General features: G+C 43.6%; 1 protein-coding gene across 2 annotated transcripts in view; it reads right to left on the minus strand.

The window, feature by feature from the left end:
• CGNL1 (cingulin like 1) overlaps positions 1-20,237 on the minus strand; it is a 157,981-nt gene that overhangs the window by 60,029 nt on the left and 77,715 nt on the right. The window lies entirely within an intron of this gene.

Here is a 20,237-nt window from a genome sequence, read left to right on the forward strand (position 1 = left end):
CACAGAATGGGAGAAACATTCTGCAAAATACATATGTGATAAGAGAGTGGTATCTAGACTATATGAAAAACTGTTACAACACAATAAAAAGACAACCCAATTTAAAAAGTGGGCAAAGGAGCTGAATAGATAGTTCTCCAAAGAAGATATACAAAGGCCCAATAAGCACATGAAAAGATGCTTAATATCATTAGCCATCGGGGAAATGCAAATCAAAACCACAGGAAAGGGGCTTCCCTGGTGGCGCAATGGTTAAGAATCCGCCTACCAACGCAGGGGACACGGTTTCGAGCCCTGGTCCGGGAAGATCCCACATGCCGCAGAGCAACTAAGCCCAGGTGCCACAGCTACTGAGCCTGCGCTCTAGAGCCCGCGAGCCACAACTACTGAAGCCCATGCGCCTAGAGCCCGTGCTCCACAACAAGAGAAGCCACTGCAATGAGAAGCTTGCGCACCGCAACGAAGAGGACCCCCCGCTCTCCACAATCAGAGAAAAGCCCATGCGCAGCAACGAAGACCCAATGCAGCCAAAAACAATAAATAAATAAAATAAATAAATTTCTTTTTAAAAAAAAACACAGGAAATACCATTTCACACCACTAGGATGGCTATACTCAAAAAGATAAATAGAAACAAGTGATGAGGAAGATGTACATTGCTGGTGGGAATGTAAAGTGGTGCAACCATCTTAAAAATGAGTTTGTCAATTCTTCAGACAATTAAATATAGAGTTACTATAAGACCCAGAGATTCTACCCTAAATAAATGAAAACATCTGCCCAGAGCAAACTTATTCATTTCATATGCTCTGAAGCTACATCCAAAGATTACAGAATACTGGAGACATTTTTTGAGAAAGGCTATCTTAAAGCTTCTTTTTCTCCCACCGAGCATACCTGGTAGCATCTGAACTTGTACCCAACTCTATTTCACCTGGGCAGAAGACATGATGTCTAATTCTAGACCTGCACATTATATGAGAAGTAAAGAGCCAGGAAAGGCCAAGATTCTCAATAACAGCACTATCTACAAAGCTAGCTACTCAAGACAGCTCTAATCATCCATCCAGTCCCATATAGATATCAGCCTCAACCTCGGGCCTTTTTTAAAAAATAAACCGTGAATGAAAAGAAAATCCAAGTATATAGATTTATCTGGTAACAGCCAGTGACACATTATTACCAATATCAAAGAACACCAAACCCTCAGATTTCCTAAAAATGCTGTGGGAAGAAATATATATTCTAACCCAGTATTCCAAATGTTCCCATTACCACTTTTGCCCAGAAGAACAAAAATAAACCAACTCTCCTCTTTAATAACTTTTTCTTGGCTCTGCATACCTGAAAATAAGTAATGTTGGCTGGAGGTAAAACAAGCAAAGAAGGTTATAAACTCAAGAAGAGAAAGGAAAAAAGTTGACTTTTTGGAACCCATTTACCATCTTGGAAAAACTCATTCCCCAAGGAGAAGTGGTCTTGATCTTTATAATAAATATGAATTTGCAAAGTCAGCCCCTTTTCCCCAAAATACACACATACAGTAGAGTATCTTATCTTAGTCTTTTCTACCTGCTGTGCAATTAGAATTTAGTGTGATTGTGCTGGTAGAAAGACTTTTAAGCCTGTGTGCCCACTAAAAAGCTTCCTTCCACTGAAAGCCTGCGTTGATCAGGAATGCAAGTTGAACTGGGTTGGGAAAAATAACGCCAAAGAAGTGAGTTATCTCCACAGTACCTCAAGCATGGCTGGCAGGGCCAGGCCTACAACTGCTGTAACGTCAGTCAGGAAGTTCTAGAACACATCCTTTCAATGGGAACATAAAAAAGGATACATGCACCCCAATGTTCACTGCAGCACTATTTACAATAGTCAAGACATGGAAGCAACCTAAATGTCCATCGACAGAGGAATGGATAAAGAAGATATGGCACATATATACAATGGAATATTACTCAGCCATAAATAAATGAAATAATTCCATTTGTAGCAACATGGATGGACCTGGAGATTATCAGATTAAGTGAAGTAAGTCAGACACAGAAAAAGAAATATCATATGATATTGCTTATATGTGGAATCTAAAACAAAACAAAACAAAAAGAGAGAAATGAACTTATTTACAAAACAGAAACAGATCCACAGAATGAACTTATGGTTACCAGGGGGAAGGGATAGATTAGGAGTTTGGGACTGACATGTACACAGTACTATACTTAAAATAGATAACCAACAAGGATCTACTGTAAAATAAATAAATAAATAAATAAAATAATAATAAATAATTTTTTAAAAATAAATTTTTTAAAAATTAAGGCAAAATTCAAATAGCCTCTTCCTAAGAATCATTTAACTATCGCAAATGCCCACTGGGGTCAACCAAAATTGGTAGCTCCAGCCCAGCCTCTCTCTTGCGCCAGAGACCTCTCCTTGGATATAACAAACACCCCTCAAATACAACACAGTCAGATTTGATGTAAATAAAACTGAAGTCCTCATCCACTCACCACTCTGCCAAGACCTGGACCTCCTCTGGATCTCTCAATGCCCCCAATATTTATCCCATCATTTGATGTAAATATCCGAAGGTCACTCTTACCAATCTGTTCTCACCCATTCAATCAAACCATGGCTGTGAGCAGGGACTCCAGTTTAAGGACTTAGATGGCAGCAGTGGGACAGAGGAGTGGGCAGATTTACTAGAGAGGTAGGATCCACTAGACGCGGTGACAAGAACAGTTTACTTCTTCCAGAAGAGCCCAACGTCTGTCTTGCTTTCCAAGACTGTGCCTCCCTCTTCATCACTGTTTGTTATTCCCCTTCCTCTCCTCTCCCTTCACTACCTTCTCCCTGACCCTTTGCAATGTATCGTTACCATTTCTACAGAGAGAAACAGAGTCATGGGACTCTACAGTTTGCTTTACATATTTCTGACAGGTAACTTAGTACAGGAGAGGTGGAGAAACTTGACCCAGGCCAACTTCCTTGGCCATGTCTGGTGGCCAAGCCCTGTAAGAGACAAAGTTTCAGACTTCAGTACAGTTGAGCCGAACCCAACCCCAGAGAATCAGGAAAGCAGCTGATTCAACAAGGTCACCACCTCGGCCTAAGTAGCCTGGGCCCTGGTCCTGAATCACCCTCACTTCTGATTCCAGTCCCCTGACTCAGCTGCTCATGAATTTGAATTCTTGCCTCTCCTGACTCTGGCCTGGTTTGCCGAGTTACCTTGGCAGGCCCTTTGATTTCTCTAGAAGGAGAATGCTAGACTATTAGGAGAGCTCAGTGAGGCTGGAGCACCAGAAGAGACAGCAGGTGGCTAAACCTCTATTAAACCATTGTCCAGTGGGCTGTGCTGCTGCCATTAAAGAATATGGGGATGCTCTATACACATCCACCTAAAAAGATGCTCCAGATACGCTGTGAGAGAGGAAAAACAAGTGCTGTCAAAACTATGATCCAAAACATATATTTATCTTCTCCTACCTTATGCTCTTATGCATTGTCCAAATTATTTTAAAGCAAGCCTTCTCTATCACTCCTTTTTACTAAAACAACCATAAAACAGGAAAAAAAAAATCCACAAAATTACTATTTGAATGGGACAAAACCCTCAGTGGCAAATAATCTTATACTTCCCTTATCTTCAACCACTTACTTTTAACATGCAAATATAATTGGATTTGTACACCACTAAAAAGGATGCATTCTCATTTTGTAGATGATATAACTAAGGCTGGGGTTGGTTAAATATCTTGTCCAACTAGGAACAATCTTTCTACCGCCCAAGAAAAAATCATTTATTTTTATCCATGAGATTGATCTGTATTTACCATTTTAAAATCCTTTTCTAATAAAATATACATTCTTTTCAAGAGCTCAGGGAATATTTACCAAAACAAACTATATTCTGAGCCATAAAATAAACCTCAACATATTTAAAAGAACTGAAATTATATAGAGTGTGTTCTCTGACCACAGTGGAATCCAATTAGAAATCAATAAAAGAAAGATAACAGGAAAATATCCAAACACTTAGAAATTAAACAATATACTGCTACATAATCTATGGGTTAAAAAAAAAAAAAAGCCTCAAGGAAAACAAAAAAGAATACATTGACCTGAATGAGAATTAAAATACAACATATCAAAATTCGTGAGACACAACTAAATCAGTGCTGCAAAAGAATTTCATAGCAGTAAACAGTCACATTAGAAAAGAGGAAAAGTCTGAATTCAATAATATAAACTGCCACCTTAAGAACCTGGAAAAAACCAACCCATGTAGAATGCAGGAAATTAGGACACGCTAAATAAATCTGGAGTGTTCCCCCAAAAAACCAAACAAATAAAGAAAAAAATCAAACCTGGAAAAGAAAGAGTATTATAAACTCAAAGCAAGCAAAAGGAAGAAAATAATAAAGGTAAAAACAAATCAATGAAATTGAAAACATAAGAACAGTAGGGAAAAAAATAAATGAAACAAAAAGCTGATTCTTTTAAAAGATCAGTAAGATTGACAAACCTCTGGCAAAACTGACAAAGAAAAAAAGATAAAATACAAATTACCAATATCAAGAATGAAATAGGGGATTATCACTACAGCCCATGCAAGCATCTATAAGATAATGAAGGAATACTACAAAAAACTCTACACACATAAATTTGACACTTAGGTGAAATGGACCAATTCTTCAAAAAGTGAAAACTACCACAATGTACCTAATATGAAATAGATAATTTGAATAGTCTCATAACTGTTAAGGAAACTGAATTCAAAATTTTAAAACTCAAAAATGAAATTTCCAGGCCTTGATAGTTTCACTGGAGAATTCTACCAAACGTTTAAAGAAGAATAAACATGAATTCTACACAATCTCTTCCAGAAAACAGAAAAGTAAGAAATACCTCTCAATTCATTTGAAGTCAATCACCCTGATACCAAAACCAGAAAAGACAGTACCAAAAAAGAAAGAACAAATATCTCTCTTGAATACACACACAAAAATGCTTAACGAAGTATTAACAAATCAAATTCAACAATATATAAAAAGAATTATACTCTAGGACCAAGTGGAGTTAATTTCAGGGATACAAGCCTGGTTCAGTATTTGAAAATCAGAAGAAAAATCACATGATCATATCAACAGATGCAGAAAAAAAAGGTATTTACTAAAATTCAACACCTGTTCATGATTCAAAATCAAACAAACAACAACAAAAAAATTCCAGAGAACTATGACTATAGGGAAACATCCTCAACTTGATAAAGATCATCTATAACTATATAACTAACATTATATTTAATGGTAAAAGAGTGAATGCTTGCCTCCTAAAATTGGGAACAAGGTAAAGATGCCCACCCTCACCACTCCTATTCAACATAGTGCTGGAAGTTCTACCTGGCATAGTCAGGCAGGAAAAAGAAGTAAAATGCATATAGATCCAAAAGGAAAAAAATAAAAGTATCCCTATTTGCAAATGACATGGCTGTCTATGTCGAAAACCTCAAGGACTCTACCAAAAAAATATTTTAGAACTAATAACATACTATTGATCAATATGATAATGTCTCGATATAAACAGAAGGTTTTTAAAGGACTGTTCATCAAGGAATGATTTGGAGGGAACAATAGGAAATCTCCAATGATGTATCAAAGAAAGTTGGTTTCAAGAGGAAGGAAGATGGCCCCAAGCCAGCTGGTAGGAGCAACAAGGTCCTAGACCTAAGAAGCAATGCCACAAGCTCACAGGTAGATCACTGGCAACATAGACTGTGTCTGTCTCCTCTTTAAAAGGCTGTATAGGGCTTCCCTGGTGGCGCAGTGGTTGAGAGTCCGCCTGCCGATGCAGGGGACACGGGTTCGTGCCCCGGTCCGGGAAGATCCCACATGCCGCGGAGCGGCTGGGCCCGTGAGCCATGGCCACTGAGCCTGCGCGTCCGGAGCCTGTGCTCCGCAACGGGAGAGGCCACAACAGTGAGAGGCCTGCGTACCACCAAAAAAAAAGGCTGTATAAATTCTCAGCTAGAGTACACAATGTTTTTAAATGAGTATTGGTTTCATTCTCATGGATGCGACCTAAGTAATTTAAATTCTTCTTTTGATATCTTTCCAAGAGTCTCTTCAAACTCCTGCCCAAAGACCAGAAGAGACAGCTACAATTTATGGGACTACGGTCGTACTTTCCACAGACTAATAAATGACATTTGTAGCTCTTTTAAACATTAAATCCAATGCATATTTTCATACCTATGCTCAATGCTATTGACAGAGAGTCCCTAGAAATAGGAGGCATAAAGATTCCATATCTCGGGCTTCCCTGGTGGCGCAGTGGTTGGGAGTCTGCCTGCCGATGCAGGGGTCACGGGTTCAGGCCCCAGTCCGGGAAGATCCCACATGCCGCGGAGCAGCTGGGCCCGTGAGCCATGGCCGCTGAGCCTGCGCATCCAGAGCCTGTGCTCCGCAACAGGAGAGGCCACAGCAGTGAGAGGCCCGCGTACCGCAAAAAAAAAAAAAAAAAGATTCCATATCTCAGGTGACAAAAGTTTGTTTATCCTCTTCTAGTTTCTCACACTTCACATTTTATTTAAAAAGTCATTTATTTAGTAACCATGCATTTCTAATATTGCCATAAAACCAACACTGGCTTCTCTTTATCTGGGATAACGGAGAGCCAATACCCCTGGGGCAGAACTCCCACCTGGCATAACACATAGCTCACAGCTTATCCTCCATCCCCTGCTGGCCCGCTCTTGTGCCTCTCGGAACCATCCTCCCTCCCCTTACCCTCTGGATCTGTGGCTCAAACTCCAGACTCTTCTGTCTTTCATCTCCGGATGCTTCCAGCTTCCCCACTTCCTATCCTATCGCCCCCCACCCATGCATCTTTTCTCTCTCCTGCCTTCACTGCACCTCACCACGCCCATCACACTTCCAACTACGATTGTCCTCCTTGCCTGCTTCTCATGCCCATTTCCTCTGCAGCTGGGCACTGGGCTCCAGCCCCAGCCCTCTCTTCTAGCTCCTGCCCTTCCTCTTCCACCTCTCCTTTTGCTGGCTTGCTCTGCTTTTCGGTCACATTCCCCACACACTCCCATCTTGGGCCAGCTGTTTTCCCCAAAAGTATACATCTACTTAGAGAGCATGTATTTGATGGCTGGATAAAAATGCCGGTGTACTAGAAAAGTAGAAACTCTATGCTGAAACCATCTCTAACTAAATCATTGTACTTTCCTACAGGGCCACGGGAGGAGGAGGGCAGCTAGATGTCCACAGCACTCTGCGGCTCTTGACAGGGAGATGACTGCGTTCCCACTTCCAAGAGCAACAGCACACCCCACTGTACACCTAACACAGCATTTAGGTAACTCTCCAGTAAGAAGAGTCCACCTTTGGGTTACCACGGATTTGTCAGCAGCCTAGGCTTACCCAATAATTAACTAGGGCTTTTAATCTAGCTATCTCCATTTCCCTGAGGCTGGTTTCATTTCAGGGAAGAGAGAGGACAGATTGTACAGGGAGAGGCCCCCACTTCCCCAAACTGAAGAACCTTCTAGAAGCAGCAGTGCTGTTGACTTTCCACTAGGAAGTTTAATCAGTCTAACCTTCTCCCAGCACCAGAGGTAAAAGATTCCAAACTGCTCAAGAAAAGGGGCTATGAATTTAAAATAGAAGGCCTGGGGGTGGGGTAGGGAGCCCTCTTCACCTGCCACACTCACTAAGTCCAGATTTGTTCTACCGCCTCTCCTACAGGCCTTCTCCATCAATGTGGCTTTTGTCCTCCTGCCACGATGAACAGCTCCACATAAAGCCAGGCCCCCCGACCCTGTGTGACATATTGGTCTCATGAACACTATGAATTCGGTGAGCAAACAGTTCTCCACTCTGGATGCAAACAGGACCGGATGCATGTGAATGCCAACTGTCAACTCAGAGACAGGACTAACCTCTCAACAAGAAGTTATTTCCCTGTCATATTATCCTGTTAGTTAAATGCCAGGCCAGGCTCTGACTAATTTCTACCAGAGTTTCGTCAAGGTCAACATCGGTGGCTGCAGAGAGGTACAGTAAATTATTAACCCTGGTTCTCCACTGGGCCTGAGTCATCTGCAGAGTTCACTGCCTCCCAGCCACGTTTTCTCCCCGGTTCAGCAGCAGGAAGTTCACGGTACACGGCACAGGCGTCTGCTTCTGCCTTGAGGGTCTCTAAGACAGGTATGGAAAATGGCAGTGAGTTGGCGCTCCAAGGGACCATCCAAAACAGGAATGGTAGAAGGAAGCCCAGCAGGCAGGGTAGGTGCTTGGCTTCCTGAGGTCTCAGGAACCAAGTATGGAAGAAGCAGTGGGAATCTTCTCAGACAAGGTCACAGGCTTAGAGCCATGAGAGAAAAATGCCTCACCAGGCAGAGAGGACCCTGTAGATCAGAAAGCACAAGGGATTCGAACACTAATACTCCTCTCTGGGGCTTGGCACACACGCTGGACTCAAGTTCAGGGTCATATTTATAAACCCAACTGGCTCAAAAGACTCTCCACGTGGACTCTACAGAACAACCCCACTGCTCACTTTCCAGAGCTTATTAATGCCTTGGCTCTTGCTCCAAAGCCATGAAGAACTCAGTGTTTTCCAACTAAATTTGCAGGCTTCTAAGTCTTCCCTACGTTGTCACCTAGCCAACATTTTCCCTGGTGCAGAACAGACATCTTTAGGTTCTTGGACAATTCAGGGATGGAAAAGACAGGCTTTCACATCCTCCTATGCCACATCTGCCCAGATACTTTCATGTCCTCTCTACTGCCACCTTTCTGGGCTCTGTCATTTATTTGCTTGACTTTATCCCCAGTCTTGTTCCAGCAAGTCTCTGAAGCACATCCAGCCCAGCCCGTTTTTCTAACTATAAGTGGACTTAGAGTTTCCCTAAAACCAGACACAGCCAGTATTTCTTCTCTCTGGACCACACACGTGAGACACATGTGCAGAAATTTAACAAAGAAAAAGAGGGTAAGCGTTAAAAGGAGAAATATGCACACTTGGCCATCTTCTCCCCTTCGTCTGTAAGTCCCCAAGGGTAAGATTCATCTATGACTTTGGAATGTCCTAGGAAAAGAACAGTCCTCTCCCTTGTCCCCTCTTGCACCCAACTCCTACTTACTGCTGACAAAACAACACTGCTTTATCCTTTACCGTGAAAACTGCTGCAATCACCCTGTGGAACAAACACCTTGCCCTTTATTTTGTCTTTCATGAAACCAACCTAATAACGCTGGCTCACACAAGTTCTGTTCCCTAGTGATCACTGGGGCAGGAGGAGCTTTCCATCACATCTGCCGTTGAATGTTCTTACACACATTTCCAGAGTTCTAACATGTGCTCACCATGAACACATGACTTAATCTGTAGCTCAAAACTCACTAAACCACATCTGCAAAGGCCACCTACTACTCTAACGGTTTCCACTGCGATGCATCTGCCACTAACATGCTAAACCCATTTGTATCCATTCAGTACCTAAAATATGTAAAGCACTCAAAAATATTTGTTAAATGAATATGTACATGAACACACAAACAAATCTATTAACTGCCTAGGGTAAAACTATGGATGGTACAAAAATGAATAAGGAAAATGGCTACCCCTAAAGTCTCAGGAGAGAACAATCCCAAGATCCCATGCTCCAGCTTACGACATTCCCTCCAGCTGAATGCCCTAAATCACATCACTACTCGCACTGCTCCCAAGACTCAGTCCAAGCCTCATTCCCTCTTAGGAACTTTTCCTGGCCTGACTAATCGGAACAAAATCATTCCTTTTTGTATTTCTGTTTTACTTGCTGTATAAAAACCTCTCCAAACCTGGATGCCATCGTTCCACGTGCCAAATTGGCGGCATCAACTTTGTCTCAGGACAGCAGCAGAGACCATCCTGTCCATCTCCGAACCCCCAGGCTTCGTACCATGTGCATGAGCTGAGTGAATAAACAACTATAGGCAGAGCAAACCACAAAAAATGCTACAGGAGGGGCAAAGGCTCTGGGGATCTCAAAGAGAAAGGACAGCAGCTGCTGGACCACACGAAGAAGAGGGCATGTGAGCTCGGCCCTGAAGGACAGGCAGGATTTTAACCGCAGAGACCAAGGCACAGGGGGTACTGAAGGACATTAGAGATTAGACAGCTAATCTGAGCAGAGAGACAGAGGAAAGAAGGCAGGGGGACTGCCCAGGGGACACAGGGAGAAGTCTAGGAGAAGGACACAGGAGAGCAAGTCGGAAGACACAGCCTTAGACTAGAATATGTACAATCCTGGGAGATAGGCGCTGTTAGTATTATTTTCCCAACTGAAAGAAGAGGATATGGGGGATCACAGGTGAGGTTTGCCAACAATATTCAGTCATTCAGTCTACTGCTCACCAACTATGCTTAAGGTCACACAGCAGTCATTGTATAAAAAGAAAAGAATACACACACACACACAAACATATACACACACTTGTATACATAGATTCCAGTTTCCCAACAGAAATACATGGCGGGGGGCGGGAAACTGTCCCGTGCATTGTAGGACATTTAGCAGCACCCTTGGCCTCCACCCACTACGTGCCAGTAGCATCCCCCCAGTTACAACAACCAAAAATGTCTCCAGATGCTGCCAAATGTCTCCCAGAGCCAGTGGGCAGAATCGCTCCTGGCTGACAACCACCAATGTAGATTATCTTCCAAAGAACATACAAGGAGGTTGCAGGAATTGGGAGGAAGAGGAAGAACTGGTATTTTGGCAAGTGGTGCAGAAAAATTCCTTTTTTTTTTTTTTTTTTGCCACACTGCACAGCATGCAGGATCCTAGTTCCCTGACCAGGGATCAAATCCGTGCCCCCTGCAGTGGAAGTGCAAAGTCCTAACCACCGGACGGCCAGGGAAGTCCCCAAAAATTCAACTTAAAAAAAAATTATGTGCAGCGTTACTCCATAAAATGAAACACAGTACCCCCCAAAAGGATCTCCCTGCCAGTAAGCAGCGGAGACAAGGCCCACATCTTCTGACGGCAAGCCTCTACCCTGTCAACGGCACCACACTGGACTCGCGATGGAAGGGGACTACAAAGCCAAGGCCCAGCGGTGGCAAGCGTGTGGGGACAGAGCACACATCTCTACCAAGGAATGGGGAATTGCGCTGTGTGGCTGACACTGGGCTCATCATGGACAACCGTCAGGACCAGAGCTGAAAAGGCAGGTGGGAGGCAGCTCATGCAGGGCTGTAACTGTAACTGGAGGGAAGCCATCAGGACTTGCTGGGAGTGGCGGGCGGACTAGAGGGTGGCCAACCCGCAACAGGGTGGGTGTGGTCTCAAGGGGCCAAACCAGGAGAGGAAGCAGGGAGACGGCTGCTGAAACCATCCAAGCTGAAGATAACGAGGCCTGAACCAGGATGGCGGCCGTGGGAAAAAAGATCTGAGGATGGAAGTGATGCCACGGACACAGACACACAGACCTGGGTAGCAGATGGAAGGTGAAGGCCAAAGCTGAGACAGGAGCCCCCAAGGACAAAAAGTAAACATACACCACTAAACTCATGGTTTCCTCTGAGCCCGCCTAGGGAAGGCACAGATCAGTACCCCTATTTCACTGTACATGCGATAGATTGAGGTAGTATAAAAGGTTTTATACGCTGTTTTTAAAAAGTTTTCCTCTCACCCCTTCCCCCTACTTGTCCCCAAAGGCAATCACTGTTGCTTTGTGTCCCTCCTGAGATAGTCTATACACGTACAAGCATATATGCATATGCCTGCATTTTTGGTTTGTTTTTGATAATAAAAATAGTACCCATTTACAACAGAGGAAACAAAAACCAGGAAGGACTAGGAGTCTTCTATGAAGTCAATAAAAGCAAAGCCAAATTTAGAACTCTTCCCTCTCAAACTATGTTTGTGTTCTTTTTAACCTTTGCACATTCTGATTCATGCAGAAAGAGAACACTTACTGAGCACTCTGCAAAGTGCTGGTGAAACAAAGGATAATATGGTCCCTCCTTCAAAATGGGGAGAATGACATATCACCTAACAGGTATAGTCCAGCAAAACACAAGGGTATGGCAGGATGCTACGGCTCTGCTGGAGTCAGGGGCTATAAGGAAATGTGGCATAAGAGAGATGGCTTTGTCAAAATGCTGTATTAGTCAGCTATTACTGCATAACAAATTACCCCAAAACTCAGCAGCCAAAAGTAATAGTAAATATTTATTATCTCACCGAGCTTCTGAAGGTAAGGAATATAGAAGTGACTTTGGCAGTTCTGGCTCAAGGTCTCTGATGAGATTGGCCCAAGATGTTGGCCAAGGCTGCAGTCATCTGAAGGCTTGAGTGAGGCTGGAGGATCCACTTCCGAGACGGTGCACTCAAATGGCTACTGACAGGAGGCCTCTGTCCTTCATCACATGGGACTTTCCACAGGCTGCTTGAGGGCCCTCATAACATGGCAGTTGGCTTTCCCCAGAGCAAGCAATTCAAGAGGAAGCAAGGAAGAAGCTAAAATGATGTCTTTTATCTAGCCTTGGAAGTCACACTCCACCATTCTCTACTGGTCACAAAGAGCAGCCCTATCCTTCCCTACCTGGGAAGGGCCTACAAAGGAGAAAAAGTCCCAGGAAGCATAGATCACTGGGCAGGGGAGCAGGTCATCTCAGAGGCTGGCAACCATAAAAACCCTATATGCCCTGATTTACTTTGACCTTGTAAATATTTGTTTCCACGCTACTTCTTATCTAATGGACTTAGAGCTTATGACATCCTCCATTTTCTGCTTAGAGTGATCAAATAATACTGCCAAGTTTTTCCACCAAGTAGAAATCTACTTAATGATCTTGGCAAGTCTTTAGAAAAATATTCATCAGGCAGAATTTAGAGGGTCAGAAAGAATACAGCAGATCAGAAAAAATACAACACAGATTGAGTAGGATTTCTGATAACAAAATTAATGCAGTTTTCCTTTCACATGTTAAAGATTCAACTATTTGCAATATTATAGTGGCTGCAATCATCCTTGGCTATTTAAAATAGCCCCTCTGCTTACACTGACCAGTTCCATGGGCATATCCACACCTGGAAATGCACCTGGTTCCTGGCCCTCAGTGAGTGACCACCACTCCTGCCCTGCTCACACTTTTAGACTGTGGGTGGTGTCCATGGACGGCTTGGAGATCTCAGAACATTTGTTCCATTTGGGGAGACAGGCAAGCACCTTACTAGGTTATTCTCTCTACTTCTATAAATGTCTAAAGGTATTTCTAACACTAAGACACTTTAACAGCCTTGTTAGCATACAAAACTTTCCTCCTACAAACCTCACCACCAACAGACCACGCTTTCCCCTTCATGCATGATCCCTACCCACCCTCCCCTCACCTACTCACTCACAGACACAGTTTACTAATTCAGGGAACCAATGATCAGCAAAGAGCAAAATGTCACAAACAAAATTGGACCCCCCTCAGCCATAGAAAAAAGAACAAAATAATGCCATTTGCAGCAACATGGATGCAACTAGAGATTATCACACCAAGTGAGGTAAGTCAGAAAGAGAAAGACAACATACCATATGATATCACCTATATGTGGAACCTAAAATATGGCAGAAATGAACCTATCTACGAAACAGAAACAGACTCACAGACATAGAGAACAGACTTGTGGCTGCCACGGGGGAGGGGGGAAGGGAGAGGGATGGACTGGGAGTTTGGGGTTGGTAAAGGCCAACTATTACATTTAGAATGGATAAATAACAAGGTCCTACTGTATAGCACAGGGAACTATATCCAGTCTCCTGGGATAAAACATAATGGAAAAGAATATTAAAAAAAGAATGTATATATGTGTATAACTGAGTCACTTTGCTGTGCAGCAGAAATCAGCACAACATTGTAAATCAACTCTACTTCAATAAAAAATTTTTTAATTCTATTAAGAAAATGGGACCCTCCATGACCTCAACTCCCTTCCCCTTCTGCCCTTCAGCAGAGAGAGACACCTCATTAAAAATAGAAATAGGGGCTTCCCTGGTGGCGCAGTGGTTGAGAGTCCGCCTGCCGATGCAGGGGACACGGGTTCATGCCCCAGTCTGGGAAGATCCCACATGCCACGGAGTGGCTGGGCCCATGAGCCATGGCCGCTGAGCCTGCATGTACGGAACCTGTGCTCCACAACAGAAGAGGCTGCAACAGTGAGAGGCCCGAGGCCCGCGTACCACAAAAAAAAAAAAAAAAAAAAAAAAAAGGAAATAGATTGCTGAAGAGACCCCAGAGAGCTCATGCCTCCATCTAAAGTGGCAGCATGAATACGTCATCCCAGGGCAACGTCCTTACTTGTAAAGACCAGAGCAGACTCTTTGCCACAGAAGGAATCTGCTCTGCTCTTGCTTTATATATACACACACACACACACACACACACACACACACACACACACACACACACCATTTTCCACTGCTCTTAGGGCAAAGAACAAAATTCTTAAGACGCACACAGGCTGCATGAGCTGGTCCCTACTCTGCTCTCCACTTCCTCTCACTTCAGATTTCCTGTTGGCCTTCACAGCCCAGCCTCACTGGTCTTCATTCAACACCTTGAACAGACCGCACCCCCTCCTTCCACCAAGCCCTGTGCACATGCTGTTTCCTCTGCCTGGAACATTCTGCGAGTTTTTTTAACCCTACGTAACTCCCATTCATCCTTCAGATCTCCATCCTCATTTTGCTTGAGGAAGCTTCCCCTCCCTCCCTCCATTTCAAAGCGCTTATCACAACTGAATTACACATTTACACACGTGACTGGCTGAACTCTGTCCGTCTCACCCCTCTTGCCCATTTTATCCCCACAACCCAGCACGGTGCCTGGCCCACATGAAATGCTGGATGGATACTTGCCCAATTAATGAATGACTATGAATGAACTACTTATTGACAGAGAGTCCAAGAACTGTATCAACAATCCATTCCCAACGGTGAGGCATTGATGCTGACTAGTGGTCGTCCAATCTTCTGCGTTATTTATGCCTCGTCCTCTGGTCATTCCTCGTACAGGTGGGAAACGGGCAAGAGCTGTCGCCCCTCCCCCAGGCGGGCTTAAAGCCTATGCAGCACAGACAGTGTGACCCGCAGAACAGGCTGTTCTGCCGTTCCTCCTGAAGCCAGGACAAGGCTTTTTTACTCCTTCTCCACCCAGTTAAGTTTCCACACTTTCTCTTCACACTGCATGGGAATTCACTGTGATTTTCTGGGTCATCGGAGTGCTTTGGGCAACCTGAAAGCCCTGCTGCCACCTCCTCTCTCCCAGGAGCTACAGGAAAATACCCTCCTACTCAAGCGACACTTATGAGGCCTCAAGGAAGTGTCATTAAAACCTGCCCAAGGCCGGCCTCTCTGTGTGAGGAACCTTTCTCCTGCACTGTGACACTCCCCACAGAACGGCAGCAGCTAAATCTGCTCCCCTGAAGTTAGGAGAGAGACCCGAAGGAGAGCTCCTTGGAGGTAGTCATCCTAGCGGGAAACAGGCCTTCCCCATAAATATTTCACTTCATGAGGTCCTACCCTCCAGAAACCTTACCTATAACTGGGACCTAGTTGATTTTTTAAATAAATGAAGTCTATTTTAACTCATCCCTCAGGTCAATATTCTTTCTTTGTCTTGCATTTAGACTATTTAAACTTCCTAGCAATTCTAAATGTTAACTCTGAGTTTATTGCAAGGAGTTGGGTACAAAGCCAGCAGGTTCAAGAGAGGATAATGTTCAGAAACTCTCAGAGAGGTCCTGGAAAGGAATGATCGTTTTCATGTCTAATTCTTGAGTATTTGGTACACAAAAGACATGTAGGGCGTCAAGTTACAGAACAGATGTGCTGGTTCTCTCCTGAATGTTGCCCTCGGAAGCCAGAAGCCTTTCCTGATCTCCTAACCTGCATGTGCCTCAACCACAGCACCTATAACTTCATTCTCATCTTATTTGCACATTTCTCCCCACAAGGCTACAAAAGATCTTCGAAGCTAGAAACCATGGTTTGCCTGCCTTGTATCCTCAGTGACTGGCAGTGGTAAAACACACTCAAATATTTGATGGAAAATGAATGGGCATGTCAGGAACTCTTACTCAGTCTTCTACACCCACAGCAAGTGACTATGGCAGCTCAGATCAAACACCAGGAGTGAAGTGCTGGGATGTCCTGTTTACTGTTCACTAAGGCCCTTAAGAGATTTATCAGGACCCATGCACCTGGGATCAGAGACACAGCAGGGATGGGGCATGTCTGGGGCTTTGATGGAAGGTTCAAAACGAACACCCTAGGATGCCATACCAGGCCTCTTTATTTAGCTACTTTTTAATCAGTACAGAATGCAGAAGAGTGATATAATTATGAAGAGCCAGCTCTGGGGGGAAAAACTAGAGAGAAAAAAAATGAAAAGTATAACTTTTTTTTAACCTTGAATGTTTCCCATTTTACTTTTGCTGACAGAGGGTTCTGAGCCACTCTAGTCACACTTGAATCTGCAGAAAAGGGACAATTTCCTATACCTGGGCACCTGATTACAAACCTGCCGCTTCCCCCACTCTCAACAGCTGTCCTTCAGAGTAACTTGATTACGCGAAGATAAAGAGCTGAGGAAATAAGGATTTTTTACACTTCCCTTCCCTAACCTGCCTCCACCAGAGAAGACAGAAATGAGATTTTACACTGAATTAGCCTTCTCTTAAGGAAAGCAATTCCACTGATCCTGAGATTAGCACTGGTTTTACCATCTGACCCTCTGCTGACCTTATGCTTTGAAAAGAAATGGTTCACAGATTGGTAGCAAAGAGGGAAGGAAAAATCTACAGATGCTATGAGAAAGGAGCACAAGAGCACATATTCATTTTTACAAGATTGAGCGACATTTCCAAATTATTAGGTGAAACACAAACATAAGGGCATAATCTAAGGACAGTTTTGGAGGGGAAAAAAAAAGTTTCAACATCACTGAATTTGAATAAAATTTCTCTAAGGGTTATATGGAATATAAAACGTGGGCATAACGTTAGAAAGAATTTACACTATAAAGAGCAGAACAATATAAAAACACGCAGACTCAACATATAAGTATGTAATATAAAAACAGGCTGTTTTTAGAAGTTTCTCAAATGTTTCATTAATTAGGCCAAATACAACGCTTTTCCTCTTGCTTTTCTGTTACTGGTCTTGGCTGCTTCTCTTCAGGTCTCTGCATCTGTGTCCTCCTCTTCTTCCTCCTATCCTAAGCCTGTCTTCTTCTCTCTTCTATTGCTCCACAAGGCTCCAGCCCAAACACACATCTCACCTTCCCATCTAACAAGGTGTTGCTTATGCTGTACTCGGTACCCCAAACGTCCTCAGCCTCCATGCTCACATGCCCAAATACCACTCACCTCTCACAGCTCCCTCCATGAAATCTTTCCTGGTTTCCACCAGCACAAGCCATCTCCTATAGCTTCACTTGGGGTATGTACTCTTTCCTACTCTATAATCAGCAATACCAGGCCCCTGGAAACTGTAAAGTCCAAGGAGCAAGCTCTTAGAGGAGCTGGAATTTGAGCTGAGCCTACTCTCTGAGAAATCTGAAAATGCTGACCACCATCTACACTTCTCTTTTGCTCAAGAACTGGGGACAGGGAGGGGCAGGGATGAAAAGAAGATGCTAACAGCTATGGACGGTCTTCATTTCACTCCCAGATGACAGTCATGCACGTCCCCGCTGACTGTCCATTTCTGCATGTGGATCCCAGCCCACTGCCACAGACCCAAGGAGAAAGAGGACATTTCCTTTTCAAAACTGGAAAGAGTCTAAAAGAACATAACATAGAAAAAAAGTATGTTATGGAACAACATTCTATCTATCACACAGTCTTTTCAAAGACTGTGTGATAGATAGAATCCTCTTTCTAACAATGTAAAGACCCTTCTTTCTGTGGGGAGGGAACTGAAGCAGCTCACCTAATGCCCTGAACTACCACCGCTCTGAGAGGAAGCGACGTTCATTCTGCTGCACGAGGACACCCCACACCACCAGGGCGCTCATGAATTCTCTGTTGAGCAATCAATCTGTTCTTTAAAAGGTGTGGCTGTCTGGGACTACGAAAACCACTTTTACAGAGTATCTGTTTGGAATACCTATAAAACATTCTTAATATAATGTGACAGTTTTCACCAAATGTTCTAGTAATTTAAAACTTTTAGTGCTCAAGCTCAGGCCAGAATGAAATATTTGCTATTTGACAATGATAAAATAGCACTGTAGGGATTTTTGGCCCTGATTCAATGGCAAAAATTAGAAAAACTGATGCTAGGAGGTTGGGCTGCCTCCAAAGACTTACCAAGGAAATAAACTTTTTAATATAATGCAGTTCCTTAACGAAATGTCAGCTTTTAGTCACAGTGGTGGGTGAGTCCCTCCCCGGAGGCAGGAAAAGGCTAAAAGGCCAGTGTACAGGACTTCCCTGGTGGCGCAGTGGTTAAGAATCCGCCTGCCAGTGCAGGGGACACGGGTTTGAGCCCTGGTCTAGGAAGATCTCACATGCCACGGAGCAACTAAGCCCGTGCACCACAACTACTGAGCCCGTGCACCACAACTACTGAGCCCGTGCGCCACAACTACTGAGCCCGTGCGCCACAACTACTGAGCCCTGCGCCACAACTACTGAAGCCCATGCACCTAGAGACTATGCTCCGCAACGAGAAGCCACCGCAATGAGAAGCCCATGCACCGCAACGAAGAGTAGCCCCCACTCACTGCAATTAGAGAAAGCCCGTATGTAGCAATGAAGACCCAATGCAGCCAAAACTTAATTAATTAATTTTTTAAAAGAACTTTGGAAAATATATCTCTTATAAAAAAAAATTTTTAATTAAAAAAAAAATAAAGGCCAGTGTACAAATTTAAGAAACTCTTTACTAAATTAAAAAATTATATTTAATTCACTCTCCTCCAAATAGTTAATATAATACTACTAAAATTCTATTATATAGTACTGATATGTAAATAATGTAACAAAAAGGCAGCATCTGTCCATTACATAACATAATTTTTTTTCCATTAAATATGATTCTGCCACATTTGTTTGGAAAACACCTTCAGAAGCAAAAGCTAACAAGGTATAAAAAAACACAATCAGGATCCTCTTTAGGAAACTGCAGGGAAATGCAAAAGCAAGGCAGAGAAAGAGCAGAGTTTCCTAAAAGATCTCCCATGTCATCATTGGAGAAAATTCAACAGGAACCACACACCAGGGACTGAAAATCCGGTTAAGAGGGGAACTGATTGTCCGCTTACTTTCACTCATCAGATGCGGCACAGATGTGACTGTGTGTCAGACACTGTGCTAGGGACAGCCACAAGGCGACAAAGGGCACACACACTGTCGACTACGAATGGCTTGTCGCTGGTCTATGTGACTCTTTTTTGTCTAATTTGAAGCAATGCTTAAAAGTCAGGAGATCTCAAAATGCAGTAGCCAGGCTTCACAGGTGGCACAGTGGTTAAGAAACCGCCTGCCAATGCAGGGCACACGGGTTCGAGCCCTGGTCCGGGAAGATCCCACATGCCGCAGAGCAACTAAGCCCGCACACCACAACTACTGAGCCTGCATGCCACAACTACTGACCCCCGCGCGCCTAGAGCCCGCGCTCTGCAACAAGAGAAGCCACCACACTGAGAAGCCCATGCACCGCAACAAAGAGTAGCCCCCCTCGCCGCAACTAGAGAAAAGCCTGTGCGCAGCAACGAAAACGCAATGCAGCCAAAAATAAGATAAATTTTAACAACAACAACAAAAATGCAGTAGCCTAAACCTTTACAGATTATCTCATTTCCATACAACAAAGATCCTCTTTCGCCTACCATGATTCCCTTCCCCACTTGTAACATGTGACAGCAGAGGACCTAGAAACTTCCAATAAAATCTCCTGCATCCCGTGTGTGGCCTAAGTTTAATTTTCCTTACGGTCAAATCACTATAAACATGCCAAACACCATCCTCAACTACCCTTCAATGAATAAACCATGTTAACTCAACCTTTGACATAAGGTCTAAAGATGATAAAGACATGATGGGTCCAATGGAAAATTATTTTACTCAGCAGCCTGTTGGCATGTCACCCATGAAGCAACAGCACATAAAGGCCAAGAGCAAGGACACCAGGCTCCTGCACAGAAAGGAAATCAGATGGGGAAAAAAAGAGACATGTCCC

The sequence above is a fragment of the Kogia breviceps genome, chromosome 3 (genome assembly GCF_026419965.1).
Source record: "Kogia breviceps isolate mKogBre1 chromosome 3, mKogBre1 haplotype 1, whole genome shotgun sequence".
Lineage (NCBI taxonomy): Eukaryota > Metazoa > Chordata > Mammalia > Artiodactyla > Physeteridae > Kogia > Kogia breviceps.